General features: G+C 34.7%; 1 long non-coding RNA gene across 1 annotated transcript in view; it reads right to left on the bottom strand.

Moving 5' to 3' along the window:
- The window catches only part of LOC140748340 (uncharacterized), a 31,291-nt gene extending 5,428 nt beyond the window's left edge, over nt 1-25,863 (bottom strand). The window contains exons 1-2 of the long non-coding RNA XR_012102941.1: nt 25,721-25,863; nt 4,509-4,557 (exon numbers count right to left, since the gene is read on the bottom strand). This is a non-coding gene — a long non-coding RNA (uncharacterized LOC140748340). The remainder of the gene's footprint in view (nt 1-4,508; nt 4,558-25,720) is intronic.
- Nucleotides 25,864-26,156: the final 293 nt, after the last annotated feature.

The following is a 26,156-nucleotide window of genomic DNA, read 5'->3' as shown; positions in this document are numbered from 1 at the left end:
GCACTGGACATATGATTAGAGTTATATTGTAAGAAGCCTATCTTAAGTTGACCACAGATACATTGCTACCTTAAAACCTCTCTGAGATCGGCCCCAAATATATACCCCTGAAGGCTAGATAGCTTTTTAAAGTTCAATCAAACTTCACCGGGTAAGGTATGCAATTTTCTAGATTAGATACCATTAAAGAATTTAAATACAATCTTGAATTGCAAACAATTATTACGAAACTAATAAATATACAAATAATTCACGTCAGAAAATGGAAAATGAAAATGGAAAAAAAATGGAAAGAAATGTCACTTACCCTTATCACAGTTTACATATGAAAAAGACACTCCAAAAGTATAATTTTGATGTTAAATTAAAACAGTTGCCAACCAAACCGAGCATTAAGAGTGGTATCGGGTAACGGCCGTGTTCAGTTGCCGACACTAATTTACTTTTAAACTCTTCTTATATTACTTGGGTTTATTAAATAAGACCCACTTCGCCTCGCATCTGGTAAGTAGCGTTGCTTTTTATCTTTTATCACTTGAAAACTTGACAAATATCATACTAAATTGGATAAATTTTAAACGGAGGACTGAACAGAATTAAACCTATAAATATATTTTTAATTTCAGAATGTAGATTGAAGATGTTTCCGTTATGTTTCAAACATATATCCACAAAGTGCAATCATTACCACATTACTGCTTCTATAGACTTCACACACACACACACACACACACACACACACACACACACACACACACACACACACACACACACACACACACACACACACACACACATACAGAAACATAAGACGGCCTTAGGTATGTAAGCCAAATTGAATATACCTGCCATACTGCATTACGTTTTCTTCACTTAGCTATTTCATTTGCAATCGCAAGATTATTATTTATCACAAATTATATCACAAACTTAACAAGACCTTTCTGTCATCAAGATTAAAATGTCACGCCGTTAAAACAAAATCTCAATTTTGTAATATTCAAATGATATTTCTATGATAGACTGTAAAAACTGACATCAATATAGCGGGATGTGGTCAGTACTCAGTAGTGGTCATCTAAATAATAGCCTAGTTGCTAGCCAGTAATGCTAGCTAGGTAATCGGATAGATTGCTACTGTCGTGTCTCTAAACACTATTGACCAAGTAATCGCAGGCATTTGTTACTACTCATTATATCGTATCGTATAAACGTTCTGTACATTTCTAGATGCTTGAAATTTTAAGTATACGTAGCAATAATTTAGTCGGGCATATTTGTAATAATGCAGATGTAGCAAAGGAACATTCAATTCATCAGAAGGTGGTAGAACCCTTGGTGGTTCGACTCCGGCGGCATCACCGCCACACCGATTTCTGCCTTATAACAGCAGTGTTAAGCGCTGCTGCGTTCTGGTTTGAAGGGTGTGGTAAGGTATACATACTTTTCCGAGGCGTCCCAGCTTAGTCCTCAGGGGTAACAGCGCATCTGTGGCCGATCTCCGGTACGAATATCTAATCCTATCTGGAGTCGATTACAGATGTCCATGGACGGCAGTAGCAGGTGGACTGTATGCTCGTCTGCTACTCCATATTATAAAAAAAGCCAGTAATGAACAAAAAACAGTAATGAACTTAAGGTAAGATTAGAGCCACACCTGAAGTCAGCGACAGATGTGTTGCCTAAGGACATAACCCCTGATGAAATATAATTCCTATATTGATAGGAATTGCCAATGCACCTTGGTTTTAGCAGGTAAAGCTCTTTTTACACCTTATTTGTTGAAGAGCCACGTGGCATAGCATATTTTCTTATGATAAAAAACAGGAAATGATTTAGATATAAATCATTTCCTGTATTTTATAACCATATTTTGGTTATAGTTTGGTAGTCAAGTAGGCCTTCCGTAGTTTTTACGATCACTGCCATAACGGGCTATCTCTACCATAGAATATTAAAAACATTACTATTTGTAAAAATTAACATGAGGTATAAACAAAATATATACGCAATGTTTAAACACGCACGAATTTTATTTGTAAAAATTAACATGAGTTATAAACAAAATATATACGCAATGTTTAAACACGCACGAATTTTATTTGTAAAAATTAACATGAGTTATAAACAAAATATATACGCAATGTTTAAACACGCACGAATTTGAACTTTGATCAAGCCTTATACGTAGAATTATAAAACTAATTAGGTACGTACACATGACTAATACCTATATTATACTTTCACGCAAATATCGTCAATGGACTGTTACATTGAAGGCGAAATTCGAAAAGCATTTACATTTAATTTAAAAAAGATTCGTGCGCATTAAAATCAACGAGTTCACAATTTATTTAGAACTAAATAACGCTGAAACATTGTAACAAAAACTGTAACCGCACATATCTTGCTGACTCGTAACTGCTTGTCTGTATTTGCTGATACGTACGTAACAATGTGTGACTCACAATATTTTTTACATCAAGTAGCCAACAACCGTGCAATTCAAATCCACCTATTTTTAATTTGTTACACTTGTTGCATCTGACAATAGAATGACTTACTCTATTCTGAACCTTAACATCATTAAATAACACACAAGGGACGTGAGATAAACTTAACCAACTGCAATTACAACTTGTAACAGGAAAAGGCTCTCATGACAAGTGATTCCATCTAGTAACTAAATGACTAACACAGGAAAATAAGTCAGACGATTAAAAAACTTAACCATCTCAACAAATACACATGAAAGAACTATATTGTTAACATGAAAATAGTGTTAATAGTTTTCCAAAAAATCCAGTTGATTTTGAGTCAATTTAAACAAAGGACATGACAGAAAATGTTTCTAGTTATTTCTATTTCGATTACTTACGTAAACTGAAATAGGTAACACGAGAGACCTTGGACTTCGCTGGTTTCACAATGAGCACTTTTCCACAAAACTTTCCGTGATGACGGCACGATCTGATAATACATTGCCGCGCGAGTTGACTGAACAGAAAGGCACGGTGGACTAAACTGAGCGATGTAATAAGCACGGGTTGGAGCCACGAGGTTGGAAATTACCTCCTAATGTCATGGTAGGGGCATTCATCGTTCCGTGACGACGGTTCGGAAACGTCACGCTATTTACCGTGTTCAACGATTCTTGTTTTCAGGTGTTTGGCCAATCGTGACAGGCAAGCAACACCGGACTACGAACTCGATGGAAATTGGTAGATAATGTAAGATCAGAATCTAAATAGTACCCTCCTATCATATAATAGGTAACTGATCTCTATGGATAATGAGAGAATTTGAAATAAAGTACATTTAACGCTCTTCAAAATATCAAAAACGTTATGGAGTGACTTTGGATAGGGTTAACCGTATATTTATATTCATTTCACGGAGTAGGTACCTACTTATCACGACCACTTTGCAATAAAATATTAATATAATTGATTGTACAGGCAAGTTTATATAATCAATCAATATACACAGTAGCATGGCTCAAGTCTATTTCATAATTTATGTAATTAATTTATGTTACTTGCTCAAAATCAAGGATATTCAACACTTTGAATGACAGTCTAAAACTAGTCGACATCATGTTTCACTTTTAAATCTCTTAGTCACAAATTATCGTTTTCAATACATAATAAACATCATCATCAACCCATTATTGGCCCACGGCTGGGCACGGGTCTCCTCTCAGAATGAGAAGGATTAGGCCATAGTTCACCGCGCTGGCCAAGTGCATATTGGTAGACTTCACATACCTTTGAGATTTTCTTTTTTATAAATATCTCAGGTATGCAGGTTTCCTCACGATGTTTTCCGTCACCGCTTAAGCAAGTGATAATTAATTTCTAATACGCACGTAATTTTGAAAAATCAGAGGTGGGCCTGGAATTGCCTGGGATTGGAACCTGAGTTTCTTAACCACTAGGCTATCAATGCCTTTGAATACATAATTATACTTAACTCAATCTGGTTTTATGTCGACGCGCCTGAACTTACAGAAGCATTTTGGAAAATACTCGTAACGTATTTTATAGATAGCAGCCTTGCAACCTTTAGCATCTTCGAATGTCGATTGTACTTTTTGGAAAATAAATACCGCGATCACACGTTTTAGTGTCGGTAGCAGTTGCTTTTAGGCGCTCGATGCTGCAAATCAACGTATGCAATACAGTATTAATACAGTCACAGGTGTTCGATATTGAACACAGCAAGTCGCCAAATCCAAAGTCGACAAAAAGTTGTGATGTAGTATCGATGAAATCGCCAAAACGCATTACCGATTGTACAAGTAGTTTATCAGCTTCGGCCGTTAGTCATTTTGCTTAAAATGATGTTACGAGTAACGTTACGGTTTTAACCGTTTCGTTAACGATAGCACCCGATTAGTCGTGGCCGAAACGATTCAACACCGTGATTCCATCCGTAGGTACATTTGTCTTTTTTATTTGAAGTTTTTATAACAAAAGATACCCAAGCATAAAACTTTAATAACTTACAGGAATGTGAAATCCGTAACGTTTTTGCAACGAACTTGTGATCCGTCATCTGTAACAAAGAGAAGCAACTTGTTAGAAATGGAATAACGTTTGAAACGGTGCATAAAATTGTTTTTTTTTTGTTATTTATTGCTACACTAGCTTTTGCCCGCGGCTTCGTCCGCGTTTAGAAGAAAATAATATAACATACTAACATACATAATACTGAAAATTCGTACCTTCAACTTTGCTAAAGACCATCACTTGATCAAACGTAACACCTACGTTAAAACTTTCAATAAACTCTACAATTATTGCTAAATATTAAATTCGTCTTATTATTATTAAATTTATTTTTCAAATGAATGAAGTAGTATTCATTGCGTTTCATTGAAATTAATTCCGAATTCAAAATATATCGTTCCATTATTGTCGTTGCTGAGAGCGCTTTCAGCAAATCGCGTACTATTGTGTCTATGAACCTATTGTCTTTGGAATACGTTCGATTTACCGTAACTTTGCCGAACAGACTAAGTATAGTAGTAGTGACTACAAACGAAAGGAGTATCAGTACCACCCATTTCTAACTAGTAGTTCTTAAGTTTTGGTAGGTTAAGGTGTGGATGCGTTGAAACATAATATATGGCGACTATCTTAGTCTTCAGGCATGCAATGCATCTTCAGGTAGAATCTCTGTCCTCTATGGAATGTTACGAATGTTACGGCAGCGAGTTACCATCAGATGGACTGCATGCGCTTTGCTACTTTAATCGTATATAAAAAAATAATAAATAACTCCGTAGGTATATAATACTACAACGTAGGTCCATATAACTACTCCCAGCGAGGCAACTTCTCTACCTTATACATCAAGTTAACCAAAAAAAATATTAGTTGTAATTTAAAAGTAACCTACTTATTAATTAATAACATTGTGATATTTTTTTATCATGGAAATGAAACCAAAATGTACAGTTGTATGACGCTACTGCTGGCAACTCATTCTAAGCCATTGTTAAGCAGAACTTGATACCGACAGTTTAGCCCTACAGCCCTTTAGCTATTATATGTAGATATGAGAGGCGATGTTGTTCTATTGTCTTTAGATTAGATTCTAATGATACTTTCTAATACAAATACAATACATTCGGATAATCTGAATATCGACATCCTTTTCGTAGACCAAATAAGCCTTTTAAATAATAATAAATTTAATTTTGAAACCCTTTTAAATCACTTGATTAAAAAAATATCACGTCATACGAATTAAAAGAAAAAAATCATTACATTTCGCATCTTTGTCACTGGCCACGTGAAAATGTGCGATGTCGTAAAGAAAAAAATCTTAGTGTTGTGCAACGTTGTAAAATATCAATTTATTTTATGTGTACTCTATGGTTTAGTTCTATGCACGGCGATAATACCCATTACAACATTGTCCCAAGGCGTTATGAGAACTACGATCCTACAGATTCACACATTATTGAACAAAAAGTTTCGTAAGACCAATTTTTTAATCCTTTCTATTTATTAATCATCTTTGGAAGTTGGCTCTTATTGATTGCACTGATTATTATTATTTAATTTAAATAAATCTTCCTTTATTTGTACTTAACACTTTAGGTCTCACTACACACCATAATTGTATTATCTTTTTGGAACCCCTGGTGTTCCACTATTAAAGATATAATACTTAGTACATGTGATTCATAGCATAGCAGTAGTGTTGCTATATCGTTCATACAAATAGGAGTTCTAGCACCTACAAAATGGCAACAATTTTAGTTCGTAGCAAGTCAACGAAGAAGGAAATCTCAATAGCCGCCGTTTAATGTTGAAATAATTGACCATCAATTGTTTTTGTTCCGACGTAATATGCCCCGAGCAATTTTTCCCACGAAGCGCTCGTACGTATGTCTATTTTTTCAACGTTATTTGACTAATGACTTGTCAACTTTGTCGATTATCGAGTGTTAAATAAGATCGACAGGTTGGTAGTCATGATCTAATCTCCAATTAATTGAATTAGTCTATGAACACATCGTTTTAATGTGACATATTAATTACATGCTTAATTTAAGTGTCCGTATTTTTATGGATGAAATATTTTTTTTTGTTGTATTTATTTAAAACAAAAAATAATTATAATAAAAAATAAATGGTTTTTTTATATTTTTATAAACTACTTTCATTTATTTTTATATAATCATTTAATTTGTACTTTGGCACTATAGATTATGTTACCATTACAAAAACAGAAAAACACACAAGAAATGGCGGCAACGGAACGTCAGGGCAGCGCTGCACCGAATGAAATTCGCGCCATATTTTTATTTTTTAAAAGTGCATTTTCTCGTGTGACCTTTCGTAAAGCTTCCGAACGCGTTTGTTTTTTCTCAAAAAAGAATGGCGAGGATAGAAATCTTTCTCACGGTGAACACAGGTGTCATGGGAACAGAACTGTTCTGGTGTGTTCTCTTATTTAACAAGTTATTTTACAACCTACACAAAATACAATGAACTTAAGTTAGGTACTTACTTAATATATATTTATTATTAACCCTAAATTATTATTATTATTATTATATTATTAAATTATTTTATAAGTACATAGATTTTCCTAAAAATGTTGCGGTTATTTTTAATTTGTTATTACCCCTGTGTTTTTTTAATTGTAAATTCTTAAAGCTCTGTGTTCTGTTGAAATAAACAAAGTTCTCTTGCAAGATCATTATAGACAAAACCACAGGACAAAACTAATTAAATCTACCAACTTTTATACATATCTCGGCCTAGAAATTCAACTGTAGTTCCTCAAGCGCTTCTTTTATTAATGATCACTATCAACGACCTATTTCTGTTTTGGTTTTAAAAGTACTAATAATTTTACTATTTGTAAACATGATAGAGAGGTATCTGCGGACAACTTCATTTTTTTTTAATTATAGTTCTGTCTGGACTTTTAATACGTTATGGCTCAAAAATGTAGTAAGTGTTTTTAAGTTACAACTTGTACTTAACCTATTTTACGTAAATGCTATTACGTCATAAGTATACTACGTACCTATATTTGTGTGTTACTAATGTATTATAAAACAGAAAACGTACATGTTGAACTAAATTTGCTAGCTACTTCGAGAGCTACTTTCCAGCTTAACGACTTGAGCATTACTGCTAAACGGTACAAAAAGCATTTTCTGCCAAGCCGCTGACATTGCGGTAAAGATTTTTTGTACAATATTTACTAAAACCGCAGCTAATGTACAGGAGCTGGTGGGGTAATTAGGGGGAGGGGGTCGTTCACCACTCTTCAAGTCACATTTACTAGTCCACTACAGACATAAATTAGATAAAATACTCAAATCAAAACCTATTCCATAATTAGAACATAGGAATATAGGTGTAATGTTTTTGTTAAGTAGGTACATCTTTATTATCTCGTTCCTATATTTTGCAGTATATAACAACTTGAGATTTTATGTTTCATTTATTTATTACGTTGGATATTTCACTGTTAAAAATAATCACTTTTGTATTACATAGAAATTGATAAAAAAGGTTCAATATTTTCAAAATCAATACATTAAATTACATTTTTAAACACCGAAACGGTTTTTACGTTCCTACTTTTTGCAGCCAAACTAACCTAAGCTGTAGCTCCACTGCGATCGTACTCTAATTTGAATTTCTCAAGTATTATCTATCATTCATTTCACACTTCATATATCAGAAACAATTAGATATCTATTGTATCACAATACAGGTAACGTCGGGCAATACAAAGCTGATTGGCAATCATCCGACGCCGCTCCCGCGCACAAAGGCTCAATAAAGGGTAACACGATCGACCACCTGGGGGGCGCCCGCTCCCGCGGGAACTCCCTGGACTGGCGACCTCCGACCATCAGGAGGCCGATCGTCCGCTCGGTATGACGACGCAATAAGTACCGAATCACCCCCTCAACAGGGGGATGATAGACATTTTTAATATTTGTTCATTATTTTATTATGTTTTAAATAACATTATATTATTATGAATAAATATCATGAATCCGGGGGGTATTCACCACCTGAGAATCTGCCCGGGCAAAGAGGGTATCCTCGAGACCCGAAATTCCATGCCCACCGCCCTTATGTTAGCATTGCCTTAGCATATGAGAGACCCGGAGGGTATGACGTCCCACTACTGACTGAGGCTCAATAAAAACTTAGTTTCAATCCGCTTGTAATTCTGTTTGATTATGATTATATGGTGCTTATTAAGGCAATTATGAGCTAAGACGGACGGATAGAATCTATTGTGAGGGTCAATTAGCATAGAGGTGGCGTCATGGCGTAGGTCTGACGTGGGAAAGTGTTTACGAATATAGAGTACGCATTCTCCTGCTAAATATTACGAATTTAAATAAATATTTTATTTTTATTTCAGACAACAATGTACTTCTAAGTTACATCTAAAACGTTATACAAGTGAGAATCACTTATATGGGGTATTGCAACGTAATCGTAGTAGAAACGCAACCATGGCCGACTTGAGATAGGACACTAATTCTGTTCAGCAATTGATTACATATCGACAGTTGTCAGAGGCAAGTTAACATCAGTGCAACTGAATTCTCGTCTACTACCTAGACTCTCCAACCTAAAAAATGACATTCGACGGTACCCGATAATGTAACATGGCAATGATATCTCTATTTCGACTGCGTTGTACCTAAATCGTTTCTTAGCCTAGAGCCGGAACGCCGGCACGACCGTGTGACGCCCAAAAAGCGGATTTCGTGCGTCCTTAATGACAGAAAATGTCCGCGACCGCGGGCACTCGCGTGTAATGAATATTTAATTGCGTGGAAATATTTTGAGAACGCCACAAAAGTGGCTCGTCTAGCTTTGTTAGCCAATAATTACGGTCGTGATTGCAGCTGTAAGGGAGTTGCTTCATGCTTAGCGTGTGACATGTGACATAGAGTAAAGAGATTAATATGAGAATAAATGGTGCTTACAATTTGTATTTTATATACATTTATGTTTCCGTTAAAGTCTGGAGATGCGAATAGTGAAATTTGCGTTTACGGATATAACTTTAAATCAATCTATCAATGCCTATTACCTACCGAAGATCGCCATTATCTATTACTGCTTTTAGAAATTGTCATATTGCGATCTTTGTTAGGAAAAAAATATATATTAATTATGAATGACGGACATAAGTCATCCACTATCGATTTTGTGAGCTAAGGAACATGGTTTAAACGCTGTTACGTCTATCGTTTAGTCGCTCCCAGTGAGACAGCTACCGTAACGTGGGGACAATAAATTTCTCAGTAATATCTGAGACGAGGATAATTGGCTATTCAACTTCGCTGGGGTCTTCTTTGCGCACAATCAAGACAAATAATACAGATATCATTTGTTGCATTCAGTTAACTTAAAATTATACTCAGAATATTACTGAAACATGTTCTATTTTAGGCGGTAATTATAAATTATTCAGATTTTGTTTTAGAAACATGATTTTTCATAAAGATAATTTTAAAATTTCTGTACAATAAACAATATACTAAATGTATTTTAGAAAAATAATAAACATCGTAGCAAATAACCTCTAGTGTTAATTACAACAAAAAAAACTTATGGTCCCATTCCTGGATTTTTACGATAAAACATAACGATATATTGGTCATAGATAAAAATATGTACAAAATTATATATTGTCTATGCCGTTCGTATTTTTTGTCTGTACATAAACGTGGGAAGCAGATGCGCCTACCGGTCTGTCATTTCGCTAACGGTACACCGATGGATTGTATGACGGTGCATGATTCCATTATAATTGAACCTTCCCATAGATATACATAGCTATAATTTCCTTTCGTGGAATTGTGGCGGTGAATAATTCCCATTGAATCGGTTTCTATTAAATTGTTCCAGTGGTTTTGGCACGATGCTATTATTATTAAACAAGATAAGTTAACTCTATGAAGCCAATGATTTATTTTATTTATTTTAAATAATATTGTCACTAACATACTGTACACTTTTTCATACATTACATAAAATATTGAATAATATATAAATGTTAAGTGGCAGTACAATTATGAGTGACGACATCTTGGTAAACATCGTAAATAAAAAATATTATAATTAATTACAATTGCATTGCATTCGATAATATTAAATTTATGAATCATTAATTAAAAAAAATACATAATTAAATTGATGAATTTAAAATATCTTTAATACTAAATGTGAGTAAATTTTACTTCATAGAAATAATTTTCTACTTTTTTTAAAACTAGTCCTGAGTGACTGACTTGTTGAGGCTATGGCAATAAAGGAGATTTTTTGATATTTTGTCTCTAATGGGCCATAAGGAATGGACATTTACTTTACATTAACATTAAACTATATAGTTAGAAATAATAAAACACCTGTTGCAACCCGAGACATGACAAAATTTTATCTGAGGTCCGCCACAGATGCATTGCCCGTGTGGACAAAATATAGGTACATAGAGGATTCAATATATATATATATATATATGTTTTTCGCTGATATATTATAGAAGGTGGTAGAACCCTTTGGGGTTTGACTCCGGCGACACCACCGCCACACGTATTTCTACCTACTAACAGCAGTGTTAGGCGCTGCTGTGTTCCGTTTTGAAGGGTGTGGTAAAGGGAGACAGACTTTTCCAAGGCGTTTCAGCTTAGTCCTCAGGGGTAGCGGCGCACCTGTGGCCGACCTCAGGTAGGAATATCTAATCCTATCTGGGGTTGATTACAGATGTCCATGGGCGGCAGTAGCCACTTACAATCAGGTGGACTGCATGCTCGTCTGCTACTCCCATTTAAAAAAAAAATAAGAAAACTTGCAAGACTCCAACTGAAATGCCGCCCATTTAAATACAACATTGTAACAAGTAGGTACCTAATATTAAATGTATTAAAAAGGGTTATGGAAATTAACGCTATCATTTACATACTATTATAGACTTAGGAAATGGTTATTTAGTTCATTTGACATTTAGTGCATCCTCAAGACTGGATATTTAATTTTACAAGTCATCTGTAGGTTCTAAACCTAAAATGTAACTAATTATCCAGGTTACGACTCAAGTTTCCAGAATTAAGTTGCAAAGACTAGCATATCTCGTAAACATGTGGGCTTTTACTACTATAGACAATCTACTAAATCTTTTTTATACTTATTTTATCTGTACATTTTTACGATGTTGAGTGAAAATAGAAATATGACGTATACAGCACTTGACGATGGAAAGCATCGCTGGTTTTCATACGAGGCGACCCTCCCAGGTAATCATCAGTGTCCACGACATCTATAATCGGATTTGTAATAACCCCTTTTCTTTATGAAGTTGTAACAAATATCCATAGGTGGATGTGACCACTTAGGCTCGTCTGCAATTTCAAACTTAAAAAAATCTAAGATATTAAGACATTCACATTATACTATATATATTTTTTTTATTTTATTTTATTTATTAACAAAATTTATATGCTACGATACTTTATGACTTCGATGAAATAAAAACGAAAAGTGGCAACCCTAAATGTAGCTTGCGGCAACCTATATAGGAAACAGAACTTATTCCAAATATCGAAGTTAACACAAAGGGCAAACGATTATAAAGCAAGTACTGTTGAGTAATCGTGTATGAACTTTCAGTTCAATATTAACAACCTATTGTACTTACAGGTTATTGGTGTAATCTTGGGTATTTCTCGGTAAAGTATGTTCATATTATATTGTTTAATTATGATTAAAGAAATAACTTTGGATATGTAGCCAAACATATTCGCATTGATAGACATATCAGGCACAGGCTCTACAAAGTAACAAGCCAGAACTATAATATTATGTCACTACACTGCTCCAAAGTGAATGTGGAAAATACCAACTTTATGAAAAATATGTGGCTTTAAAAGAAAATTTAAACTGTAATTTTTTGACTATGATGCAGAAAAAACTAATTAAAAAATATTACATCTAAGTATTACGTGTGTAAACATTTGCGCTATAATAACTTAGATCTTAAAATAATAAAATCATTGCTCAACTATTTATACTCTTATAAAAACAAAAACTGTATGCGCTCTATGACTATGCTCTATGATCTATGGTATCTACAGGTGCATCGTCCAACAGTCACAGATTATAAAAGTTTTACCGCGTATCGAGTAAAATGAAACCTGTTTGAAGCGAAGTAAGGTATTGTATAACAGCGTGAGAGCAGTTTCCGTCCGGTCACAGTCAAGGCTGACCGCAGCGGGGCGAATTAATTTATCGAACAGAACTCGATTCAGAATATTATATTATCTGTTTTGTGATCTATCAAATTACATTGGTATTAAGTAATGAGTATGAACAAATAAGTCTTACTTTCATTGACATGTTTTGCATCTAAGAGCATTTAGTTTAGCATAAAATTATGTTTTTTTATGTTTAAATATGTAACTAAGGTTTTTAAATTCTGTAATCATTTATCATCATATCGACTACTTCTTGATCACTAAACTTTCGGGCGATTTAGAGACCCATACCACGTCCTCCAAGGTATGGAATGAGAAAGAAGCTTACTATCTGATTTTAAGAAGTAACCTCGTAATTTCATTGTCGTCTCTATTCAAATTCACATAGAACACAGGTTCAATCTGGAATAAATCGATCACAGACATGTCACTACTACTGATGACTGGATTCGAAAATAGAAACCTAGTTCACAATTCCCTTCAGAAAGGTAGCTAAAATACAGGAATATACAATTGGCCAAGGAAGAGGCATATGTATGTAAAAAAAAAGTTTATTTTAATTTATTATTTTTCTCTATGAACTATTTTACTATTGTCTATTTATTTGTGGCGTTTAATTCAATGTCACATAAATTTAAATAGAAAAATGTTTTAGTGTAATAAAAAAAGTTAAATGTCTTTTCTCTATTTTACAGGTTTGTTTATTAATTTATTTATATCACTTTAATTTTATTATTGTACATAGAATATAGATTAATAGAAAAAAACTCTATTTTACAGAACAACAACATTCGTTTTTTTCCACAAGAAAGATCACTATTATATTTATTTATGTGTGGATAGGGCAAGCTTTGTCACCAAGATTTTGTATCCGATTTTCAAAACGGAATATAAGACCGCTTTGCACCTGAAACATAGTTTTGTGACCTATGAGAAACGGTAAACGAATGCACTTAAATTATACTTGCAATTAATTTTATGTGCACTCGTATATTTGATTCGCGGTATCTTTGATTCTGGATTAGAACATTTAATCGATCAGAACTTATATTACAGTTCAGTTGTAAATTTATCAAGGCCCTCATAAATTACAACTATTAATAAATTAATACAGTAAGTAATATAGTTAAACTAATTTAGGTTTCATGTTAACCTTTATTGGTTTGATGTTAATAATTTATATGGAATATTTATGCAAATAGACTTTAATAGTAATTGACAGAAACACTTGTGTAAATAAAGTTCAATGACCATTCTAACCTTTTGCTTGGAGTTGTGGACGAAGGGATACTTGTATATCGGGAAATATTTGAATGGCTACACAATTGGTTACTGGAGAATTATTATTTTAATAAAAATCCGACTGTTAAAAAAATATTAAGCCATTTGTGCAGCAGGGCGTGCCAAAAATACATACATTCATATTTTTTTTTTATAAATAGGAGTAACAGACGAGCATGCAGTCCACCTGATGGTAAGTGGCTAGTGCCGCACATGGACATCTGTAATCAACCTCAGATAGGATTAGATATTTCTACCTGAAGTCGGACACAGATGCGCCGCTACCCCTGAAGGCTTAGCTGAAACGCCTCGGAAAAATCTGTCTCCCGTACCAATCCCTTCAAAACGGAACATAGGAGTGCCTAATACTGTTCTTATTAGGTAGAAATAGGTGTAGCGGTGGTGCCGCCGGAGTCGAACCACAAAGGGTTCTACCACATATGCTCCAAAAACATTAACCTCAACAGTCAATATGAAATTAATATTTAGTATACAATTATCTCAATTGCAACATAATTTAAAAACTTGTAGGTAATGCAATATTTATTAGCCTTTCATATTTTTCGGAGGACAAGAAGCGATTATTGACGAGGTTTAAAGATTTCCCAGAATACCACTACCACCATTTCTCAAGTTCATAATACTCGAAGAAAACGCAAGTAATACAGCGGTATGAGTTAAAATTTGATCATAATCTGTTTAATTTATAGAACAGTCAACACCGGACTACGTTTTTTGAAAAACGAAGCGTGCTACTACATACAAAATAAAACGTACATAAAACACATTAGCCTGCACTTCTGTAGAACGAGCCGGTCGATAAAAGCGTAATAAGGACCATCTCGCCACTAAATCACTATCTGCGACGATCGAGCCCTTAAACCCTTAATAGCTATCATCGGTTAATGTCTAATGTATGGAATGGTGTAACCACGAGTGCGATTTGCTTCGGACATACACATGTTAATGACAAACGTAGATTAAGTAATAAATAGGCTGCTAATGCTAAAGGTAGCAGCCTTTAATGTGTAGTAGAAAGTGTGCCTTAGGATCCTATTTCAGTTTAAAATGTCTTATGAAATGTAACGTCTAGTTTAAATTTGAGTTACTTATCGTGGTTTCATAGAGCTTGTTTGCCCAAAGCACAAGCGGCTGTGAAAATCACTAATGAAATGTGAAAAATCAATACCCGCAGTATATACAATTAAAAAACCTATCATTTTTATATTTTGTCATCGTTTTTCTTACTAACTCAGTCCGACAGTCAGGGCATATAAATATGACATTTGAAGTTTACTAAAATTCATTCATTGAGTTATTCCCTTAACCAAATGAAAACTTATCCCGTACGAATATTCAATATAGTAATTCTATCAAAGATGATACTCCGCGCACTCAATATAGATGCTACGTGAATATACGTATATTTACGCCTTTCCATTGCTTTCAATGGCCTCGGTTAATAGCTTATGAACTTAATGGACGTCTAGTTTCACTCGCCTCAAATGAGGATGAATGGGAGGTCGAACTGACATATTCTATATACTACACATCTATACAAATAAAATTGAGTTTTCTGTTTGTAATGTAATAAGAGATTTTTTTACAAAATGCATATGGAAGTGTATACGGAGGCTGTAACAAAAAATAATTGTTAAAATTTTTGTCTGTTTGTTCCGGGTAATCGAAGACCATTGGTTTCGACTTTCGGGGGAAATTTTCTAACAGTTAGCTGGTGTTATAAGGAGTAACTTAGTCTTACTTTTATTTATACGAAATCTGGTACTGCAGAAAAAATTTCAGCCCACGTTTTTCTCCAAGTACATATTTACAATTTGAAACGCGGGTGAAGCCGCGAGGCACAGGGCGTACATAGTAGTAGTGTATGGACACAATATGTTTAATGGTGTAAAATACATTCGCCAATGTTACGATTAAATTATAGTAACACCGACTGTATTAAAAGGTGCGGCAGTTTTATTTGTAGAATATTACACTACAGACTGCCTTCAATCTTTTATCACACACTTTTATATTTTGATACTTTTAAAAGAACCATTAATAATTTTAGTGATAGATAATAAAAGTTATAAATTTTAATTCATACAGAAACCGGAGGCAGAAACAGTTATTTGTTACAAGCCTGCATGAAAATTAATAAGAAATAATGATAATTTTATAAAACGTCAACAAAAATCAAGCAAATAACATTTAATTTTAGAAACAGCAGCCTAGAGACACATGAACATGTAAAACGAGCTCTATCTGATAAGATAGCTAAAAGATAACCCGAATCGTCTTTCAATTACCAGAAATATGTATCGGAACTTTATATTTATATCTTTTTCTAGAAAATTAATTTACAAATGGATGGATGTTAATTTAAAAAATAAGTAATATTTTTGATAATTCTTTAGAGAATTCCATTCTATCTGTTAACAAATATAGTTTAATATTGGTTCGCATCGATTTGTATTTATTTATTAAAAGATATAAAAGGTATGTTTCAAAGGTATACCTCATTAACCAGAAAAGGTATTTGATAATACATCTGTAACAACACGAAGGGAAATACCGTCTATATAATAAAAATATATACAGTTTATAGTTTTATACCTATGTACTTAGGTATATCACAGTGACAATGCAAAATTAATATTGAGTGACGATAATTTAGCAAGATTTGTATAAGTAGGTACTAATAACATTTATTTATTGATTAATCTTAGTTATAAAGAGTTCATGTGTGTAACTGTATAAGAGGTTAAGAAACCATGCACCTGGATGCATGTATGGAAAGAGACTAAAATAAATAAAATGCATGGTCAATTAAGTTTTGACAATGTAAGCGACGTGGAACAATTTCGGACGCAAAAAAGCAGCATTGTTACCTGCGAAAGTGCCCAAACAATCCGGCAAGGAAATGATAACCCGTCGCTCAAACAATCATCACCAGACAAAAGGGCCGAAACAGTTAGACCTCGTATTGCTACATCGACGAACGGCCGTGTCATTATGGAGCAACCAGTCAAATTAGACCTCAACCGCCTCTCTTAATAGTTTATAACGAGGAATAAAGCGGCAACGGAGATGTCTTTTCAGGGATCTTCGTGCGATGGTCGCGGACGCTAAATCTCAAGCATTTGTGGTGGCCGAGTAGTTTCTCCCAATTACACCGTCTCTAGCCGGCGATTGGCCGCGCCACGAGGAATCCGGCCTGTCGTGACTGTGATAAAAAAAACTGACGCAAATTGCCGATACGCCTCGTGCACACAATTTCATGCTCGACTTTAGAGAACAGTCTAGATTCGTCATATTTCAACGGCGATTCGAATACACGAAACTGGATGAACATTAGAAATTAGAAAATGGTCGGAACCGAAAAATCAGCAACGATCAGATTAATTAATAGCGTTTTAGAGTTGATGCTAATGGTTATTTAATGCGTCGAAAGAGTCGACTCATCTCGTGTGTTGGCCGGTTTTATTCAATTGTATTGTTCTAATTGGCGTTTTTGTCGGCATTTATCACTGGCGTGGACCGTCGAAGGCATTACGGCACTGACAGTGAACGTGGCGGTACATTTGTCTCGTTGAAAGGTTATGAGGCCGGAGCGATCTCTGCAGCCATTCGGTGCGCGCTCCGCCTCCTCTCCGGCTGTTCCCACCTTCAATAGCTATCTGGCAGGCCATCTGCTCAAGAAATTATTGTATTTTGTTCCCGCTTCATACAACGCTTATAGATTTTTATTCGTGCTCACGTGAACTTTAAGTACGTTCATTAATGTTTCACGATTTTTTAATGTGTTCGTCGTGGAATTATTTTTATATTAAACGTATTTATTGACATACCTAGTTTTGAAGAAAGCTAGTAGACATGCCATATTTTACTAAAAAGATAAAATCGATAGGGGGATTGTAGTTTTGTTTCCGTAAGGTTACATTATCCAAAAACTTCACTGGATAAAATCAAAGAATTCAAACGTTAGTTAAAATAGCATAATCTAGGTTCCAATGTGAGTTACGGTTCTTCGTATGCACTTTAATCATTTCAGCGTAAATATTTCAGATTCAGACTTACATATTTAAGACAAGATACTGCTCGCGACTCCGCCCACCACCCCTCTCTTATATTTCACCAGTGTCCCTCCCGCCCCAATTTTTTGCAAAGTTTTTTTAGTAGTTGAATAAGCTATTTAGAGGTTTTGGTAACAAATTAAGAACAAATGATTTTCATCCAATTCATTTTTTTCACTCAAAAATATTTTTACAAATTCTGGATTTTAAAGTAACTTCTTACCACTTTCTATTAATAGACACGCAATATCAGCAACCTAAACATACACCGAACAATCAGTTCGATAGATAAAATTATAGTAACGCGCAAATAAACATAGAAGCTCAGAAAGGCTTACGATCTTTCATGCCGCATTCTCATGCTTGCTTGGTTATTTACACAAAACTCTCGATACAATAGTATGGGTACTTTTGGGTAGAGTGCCGGCTGCCGGCAAGTGGGCAACAAAGCCGCCGGATCGACAAGTCATCGCATTGCATAGTTCGATTTGTCGCGGACTGTGATCGATTTTTTAGCCCGCATATTAGGTTTGATAGGGCTGGTATGTTAGTATAAAACAAATGTTTGGGTAATTAAAACTATAGTGTTATAGATTAAACAATTGTACCTAAAAGTTTGTTACTGTTATATTAATAGGGCATCGGTAGAGTCTATTTGATTTGATAAAGTATTTTGTATTATTATATTTTTATTTATGATTATGTTAGTTTTATTAACTACTTGTACGAATATCAACGAATTTATCAAAAACGAGATGATTAAGTTCACTTAATTAAAATTTTCAATAATTAATTAACACCAATATTTAAATAAATATTTTTTAATAGACTAACACTGTACCGTAAACGACGTTCATCAATCATTTCATCACCTACATATTAAAATAAATCCGTGTTCACATACGCGTTTCTCAAACTCGCGCGTATCTGGCGACATAAATCGCGTCGCAGCCAAATTGGGCAGCCCTGTGTAGTGAGTGAAGTGACCAGTCCCCTGATGTCGATGCTTATCTCCGGGCGATTCGTTCCGGCCGGGGACGCGGCGCGTGACGCCCGTCGATTAGAAATCTCGTCTCGGATGCCGCAATCCGACGTGCCGGCGATTGGCGGTCTCTATTAGGCCCCGAACGGACGGGACGTAAGTTGTCAATGAAAACGCACGTGCAATAAAAAGACTTTCGACATTTAAATTAATAAAGATTAAATTAATAACTAACAAAGATAATGTAAGATAGTCCCGAACATAATTGTTAATGATATAAAAATGCAAGTATCAATTGCCGTTTGTCGTTTAAGTTAAGGCTGAGTCTATTAATACACGTACTGTACGAACAATTTATAATTATTAATACGGTTACCGTACGAATAATTTATAATTATTAATACGGGTACTGGACAAACAATTTATTATTATCCGATTCGAACCGGTAGATTTTGAGAAATCTCAATAAAACTACAAAAAAAAAATTTTTGAAATGTTTTTTTTTTAATAACTTTTAAACGGCTCTACCGATCGATTTTAGAAACTAAGCTCTTAACATCAAAAAATGACGTCGCCATCAGCCCGTTCGAAATCAATTTAAAAAAAAAAACCAATTGAATAAATGTACGAATAAGTATATTAAAAAAAAAATTGAATTTGTCACATTGTTTAAAGAAAAAAAATGAATAAATGTACGAATAAATATATTTAAAAAAAAAATTAATAAATGTACGAATAAATATAATTTATTAGTCCAGTACCTGTACAAATAGTCACATTGTTAAGTTAATAAATATTAAATTAAAAATAAAGATGATATAAGATGTACGGTATAGCTTAGTTATAAAGAATATTGTTACGTGATGTAGATTTTTATATTGCTTCTACAGTATAAGTAGTAGTAAGTATTCTAATAATATTAGGGTTCCAAAATGGTAGTAGTTTAAAAAAGTGCGCTGTAAAGACCAACCTAATTGTAAAATTTAATGTTTCTGCAATTTTGGACAATGTTAAAATGTTTAAATAAACTTAATAATCCGGCAATATTTTTCAAACATAGTTTTGTAGCGTCAATAAAACATTCGCAATATCACAATCGCATTGCCTGTATTGGCCCTTATTTGATCGTTGAATCAACTGTTCTATTTTTAAACGATTCCTTTTCTTTATTCGTGCTTTTTGCAGATGTAATCTAGCTGCCAGTTGTACAATTAGTCTTTAAAACTTGTGACGACACGATAGACAAAGTATATAGACGTTTATTAATCTAAAGTGGCTGAGTAAAATTACTTTTTATTACTAACTGTAACAACGTGCAACTCAGGAAGTTGTAGGATAAGTGCCTGTAGCAGTGGTTTCATTTTTATGGTTATTGGACCACACAGGTACAACTTGCTTGGGTTCCATAAATATGTCATTCACTTTAGTGACATTTCGATGCAAAAATGTTTGTCATAAATTTATCGTCGTAGGTCGTAAATTTTATCTGCATAGTAAAATGTTTAGTCATAGGCATACAAGTATATGTAATATGTACCTATATTAAATAACCCTTCCAGGCGTAGGTATCTATTTTTAAACGAAATAACATTTTTTTCGCAAAAGTATAAAAAAATTACAAATGCATTTTTATAATTATTTCATGCTTTAGTTTCTACTTTGCTTCAAAGATTTCATACTTCTTCAAAAGTCGTCCATGCGTGACAATTATCATGTCATCATCGGGTGAAAGTATAATTGACTCTGCATTATTGACAACTTTAAGCAAACTAAATTGACTAAAATCTAATTGGACCACTAAAGTAAGCTTTTTATTTATTAATTAATTCGTCATATATTTTGAAAATGGAACATCAGAAAATATTGACGATTAATTGGAATATTTAGATATAAACTATGAATATGATAAAATATGACAAGTACATTCTATTTAGGCAGTATTAGCACTATACATAAAAACAATTATTATAAGATGCAAAAATATTTATAAACAGATTAAAAAAAAAAATCTTTAAACAATGCTTGATGTGTATATTCTACCTATCTTTGTGACATTATCTATTTATATTCCTTATTTAAGTAAATTAATTAGCTTTTTTAGGTCTTCTACCGGACATAGGGCTCTCCTAATTGGCGCCACTCCAACCGGTCCTATGCCCTGTAAATCTAACGGTTTCCGACTGTCTTCTTCAGTTCAACGGTCCATCTAGTTGTGTTTGACCTTTTGCAGACATGGTCGTCACAAGAGATCCCTTATTCCCTTATTATCGAGTTTCCGAAATGTGGCTGGCTAAATGTTGCTACTTTTGAAATTCTATACTACTACTGTACATATATCTACTACTATAGTATACTTTTTCCCTAAGCTTAAGAACATTTAACCGTTATTACATTATGACGACACCTAACTTTATGGTGAGATCCTAAAGTTGTAATTTCCCTACGATCATTAAACCGTTGCTAGATAGAATTAAGACGATATAGACTTAGAGAGTATTATCAACCCTATATTTTTATCTAATTTTATTACTAAAAAGTTACCACGTACCTATCCATCAAAATACCCTATCTATATACATACTCGTATATACTAAAGTATAATTATTTCACATAATTAAATTTCCATTCAATAAACTGAACATATATAATTGGGCCATAGAGACGTTAAGATCAGTGCAGCTGCAGGTAGATGCAGGTGTTCTTACAGCGCTTTCTATCACTGCAACACGCTTGTTAACCATTTCATATAATTAAACACTGACGTTAGAATGTGCGGCGAACACGCAAATTTCTAGTGAGGCGAGTGGGAGGACATGGTTCGTACGTGTTCCTCTGACGGAAGACTCTTAAGTGAATAAGAATGTATGTTCTGAACTTGTATGTTAGTGTTACGTATGTTGAAAGGAAAAGGAATTGTAGCTAATATATTCTAGCGTGAAGCTCTGCGTTCGGACAAGTGTGGATGTAGACGAACTTACATACGGTGACATCTAAGTCCTCAGGCGTGGCGATACTTGGCTTTGACCAACCCATATGGAATTGGTCACAAGTGACCATAACCACGATGACCACTCAGCATAAGATGCACAGCAAGCTTGAATGCTAATACAATCTTAGAAAACTAAATTTCAGATAATGTAAACCATTGTTCCTGTTACATGATACATATTGAGTTATCCCTGCCGCTCGTGAGTTACCAAATAACACAGAAATCTTGAGAGTTGAAAGTTATTTTAATCGAGTTATTACTTTTATATCTAACTCTTGCCTTATTCGAATTAAAATTGCAAATTGTCTACCCTGAAGATGTGGTTTCATAGATATAGATTCAAATCATCACACCCACTACTGTCATAGACGCCTTGATACTTTCGAAAACTTCCTTTTGAAGAAGTGCCTTTGCAACAACACCTCTTTCTAGAACTGTGAACCGTGAAATTAATACTGCTGTTATAAGGCAGAAATAAGTAAACATTCAATACCAAATCTATATCTTAACTTATACGTTTATCTCAGTATTTAAGGACAGATTAAAGGTAGAAGAGAATGAAGGCAGCAACTTGAAGTCTAAAGAACTGAGCATAATAGCTTGATATATGTCTCAATTTATGTATTTGATTATAAAATGGAGCTCTAAGAATTACTTAACGTTAAAGTTGTTCAGGTCCGAAGCTGAAATACGAAGAAAACAATCCCGTCTACACATTTGAATAAAGGGGTCAAGTTTAGTATAAGGAAAATGAGCACGTGGACGACGGAGGAAACATAAATGTTCTTTAAAGTTTCTTCGCATTTATGTAGAGACTTGTGCAAATACAAATAGTTTTTATATTATTTCAAAATTATTAAATTATTTTTATATTATTTCAAATTTTAATTAATAAAATTGCCTGACAAAAAGTAGTCTTGATTTACACAAGAGGAGGTTTTAAAACAATCTCTTTAACTACAATTTCTACCATCTGGTATCTCTCGTATTAGAAATATTTTCTATGGTAGAGAAAGAAAAATGTTTTTTCTTCGTGTTACTAAGCTACTAATTATGCGAGAATAAATGTTTAAAATTAACATATATTATATTATTTATTTTACATGTGGAATATATGGAGAGCTATAAAATACCGCACGCCGGCATTGACCTTGGCTCTAGTGGTTGTAGAGTTCAGAGGTCTGGCGAGGACGTTCATCTTTGTCAATGTCGTATGCTGATTTAAACGTGGCTACTCGAACACACATTTTGTAATATAGTATTACATATACTCTACCGATACTCTCCAGGTAGAGCGCTTTATCCAAATTGAGGACGAATATACAGTTTTAGGTGTTTTATAACTAAACCTATTATTTGTGATATGCATAGAAATAATCTTATGTTAATCCATTTAAAAATTCAAACCTCGTTTTTTCTGATTATATCATTCAATTCGTTACGTTTCAAATACAGTTTTCAATCAAAATAAAGTTATAGTCACGGACTTAACAGTTCACTGAGGAAAAACTTAAAATTTAATAGTTCTACCACAATAATAACTTTTTCAAAGTTAATACCGAATTTCGCGTTGTCACGGATGGCGGGCGGCGAGGCGTGAGCGACAGACCGAGACACGAAAAAACCTATTCACTCTATAATATCACCGCCTTCCTAAACTGAAAGGTTTTATCTGCAAACAGTCTACACAAAAATAAACTCTTGTGTAACGCGATACGGGTTTTGTCTGTTACTCGCGTTGGGAATAAAACGATCTCCGCTAGAGTCTCTAAGTGTAATGAGATGAGTTAATAAATTCCCGGGAGCTATTAGGCATATGGCGAGGAATTTTCTTTTTTACCATAATCGGTACCTGGACCACACGGGAATATTTTTTACACTGTCCTATTCCGAGTTGATTAGCGCGAGCCGTCAACGCCAACATTTGAAGGCGATAATGAAGAACACGGACATAATCGGTAAATCAGAAGACCGTAATGGCCAAGTATAGTAATCGCGATGTTTTACGCAAACCCGTATTCCCTCTTAAAGGTGTTGCGATAGTAATAGATAGCGAATTTTCCGGAGATGTAAATAGCGACATCGTTTTTCATCGGCTACTTTAAATAAATTATCTAATTGCCAATAGCGTCGTAAAAGATAAGTTTTACATCATTTTCTGGATTTTGTTTATATTTTCTACATTTAAAGTACTTTATATTAATTCTATCTATATTAATTTATTCCATTTTTAATTTATGAAAATCACAGTGAAAAATAATATTACTACGTTTCTATTTTAAAAGTTGGTTTAACTATGACGAACATACTGATTAAAATTTACTATAAATACTAAGTGTTTAGGTAAATCGCACTTGCTTTCATTGGACACAATTAAAACAGAATAACGCCTTTTAAATACTAGGCAAATTAGCATACAAACGAATTTATATGACTTATCGACAAATATACCCATTCACACCTTTCGACCAGTCTGATTTATTGGATTGTAAAACCTTGAGTTACCACGAGTTACATTCAAAATCCATAATCGACATCGTGTCTAATGGGAATTATCACTATACTAAGACACGAAACATTATTTTACCCACCCATCTCGTACATCACCCATTAAGTTTGATAAGCAGTTTGTAATTTACGAATTTTTCACACAGCAGTAAACCTTATCTGTAACCATCAAATTAGTAAGGAGGACATAGAAATGTCTGTCTGTTAATGTAAGCTTTTAGCAGACGGATGTTCACACGTTACTGTATATAGATTAGGTCTGATTGAATGTGTAATAGTTACTCCAACGGCTTCGAGCGGTCAAATTCTAATATACATACATTTTATATCGGCTCATAAGATTACCTCAAGTGATTACACGTAATAAAGCTACACCAGCTAAGTATCTGGTAACAAAAGTAAAAAAACACCTACATAAAATCTTGGAAACTACGTAATTACTTCAAGTGGGTAGGTACTCGTAGCTAGGCATTAGACACTTGTTGCTTTTGCAGCGAACAATATTTCATGGACTCGAATGCGACTGTTTTTTGCCAACGGTACATTTTTTGTTGGTTTAGTTCATAATGATACTTGTCGTCGAGACAACTAAAGAGATACTTACAAAGCGTATTATAGAAACGCGCTACGGCCATTGTAAAGGTTGTATTGTCTCGTTACCGAACGCAAAACTACAAAAAAGCGAATGAAATTCATTCGAAGAATTATTATCAGAGCGCAACACATGAAATACAAAAGAACAATGACCCAGATCCGCCAAAGATAACTATCGAAGTGACGCATGTGTGGAATCGATAACAGTAGTTGTACACGCACGCACTCGCGGACCTTATCGAGCCAATATTTACCGAAGTGGCAGCAACACGCGAAACGCCGGCGACGGCCGTGTGAACGCCGCCTCACTAATTGTGTTAGAACCCTTAGCCGTCTCCGAGGGCGACTTCATTCAACCGACTGTCACATTATGATGTATAAAACATATCATACCTACTATTCACGATCAGCAGCTGCACCGAAACGGAACGGCAGATGCGTGCTAACCGACGCTAGCCTAATAGTGAGAAACTATAAAAACGCGCCGGCTCGATCGAGTGAATTTTTCATCGTGAGCGTGGAAAACTTACCGGCTACAGGGTTGCAGGGAAAGCAGCGCTGGCGCACTCACAAACAGCACACGTGCACGAACGCCGCGGCCGCGCACCTGTCGCGGACTGTTCGCCATTTCCATATTTAATTGTATTTATTGTGAGCGAGGCGCGCGCGCAGCCCGGCGCGTTGAGGTGGACTGACTGCCGCCGCGCTCGATACCTGCGCCCACCTGTCCCCTCCCCTCTACCATCAGGAACCGGATGGTACTCCAAAACAAAACGGTCAACAAAGGACGTGCCACGAATGTTCGCGCCGCCACCGATCGGATCCACATGGTAGGGTCGCCGGGGGCTAGCCGGCCGGGGACGCTTTCCGATCGCTCGGCGACACCTGACTCACGCGCCGAAAAGCGAACGCTCAACGATGATTTACGACCGCCCGATAACGCAAAGAAGGTTGACTACTCGATTG

The sequence above is a fragment of the Epargyreus clarus genome, unplaced genomic scaffold (genome assembly GCF_041222505.1).
Source record: "Epargyreus clarus isolate Ecla_fem2 unplaced genomic scaffold, WU_Ecla_fem_2.2 ptg000015l, whole genome shotgun sequence".
In the NCBI taxonomy this organism is placed as follows: domain Eukaryota; kingdom Metazoa; phylum Arthropoda; class Insecta; order Lepidoptera; family Hesperiidae; genus Epargyreus; species Epargyreus clarus.
Note: the sequence above shows the minus strand (reverse complement) of the source record. Positions and strands in the feature narration are given on the sequence as shown.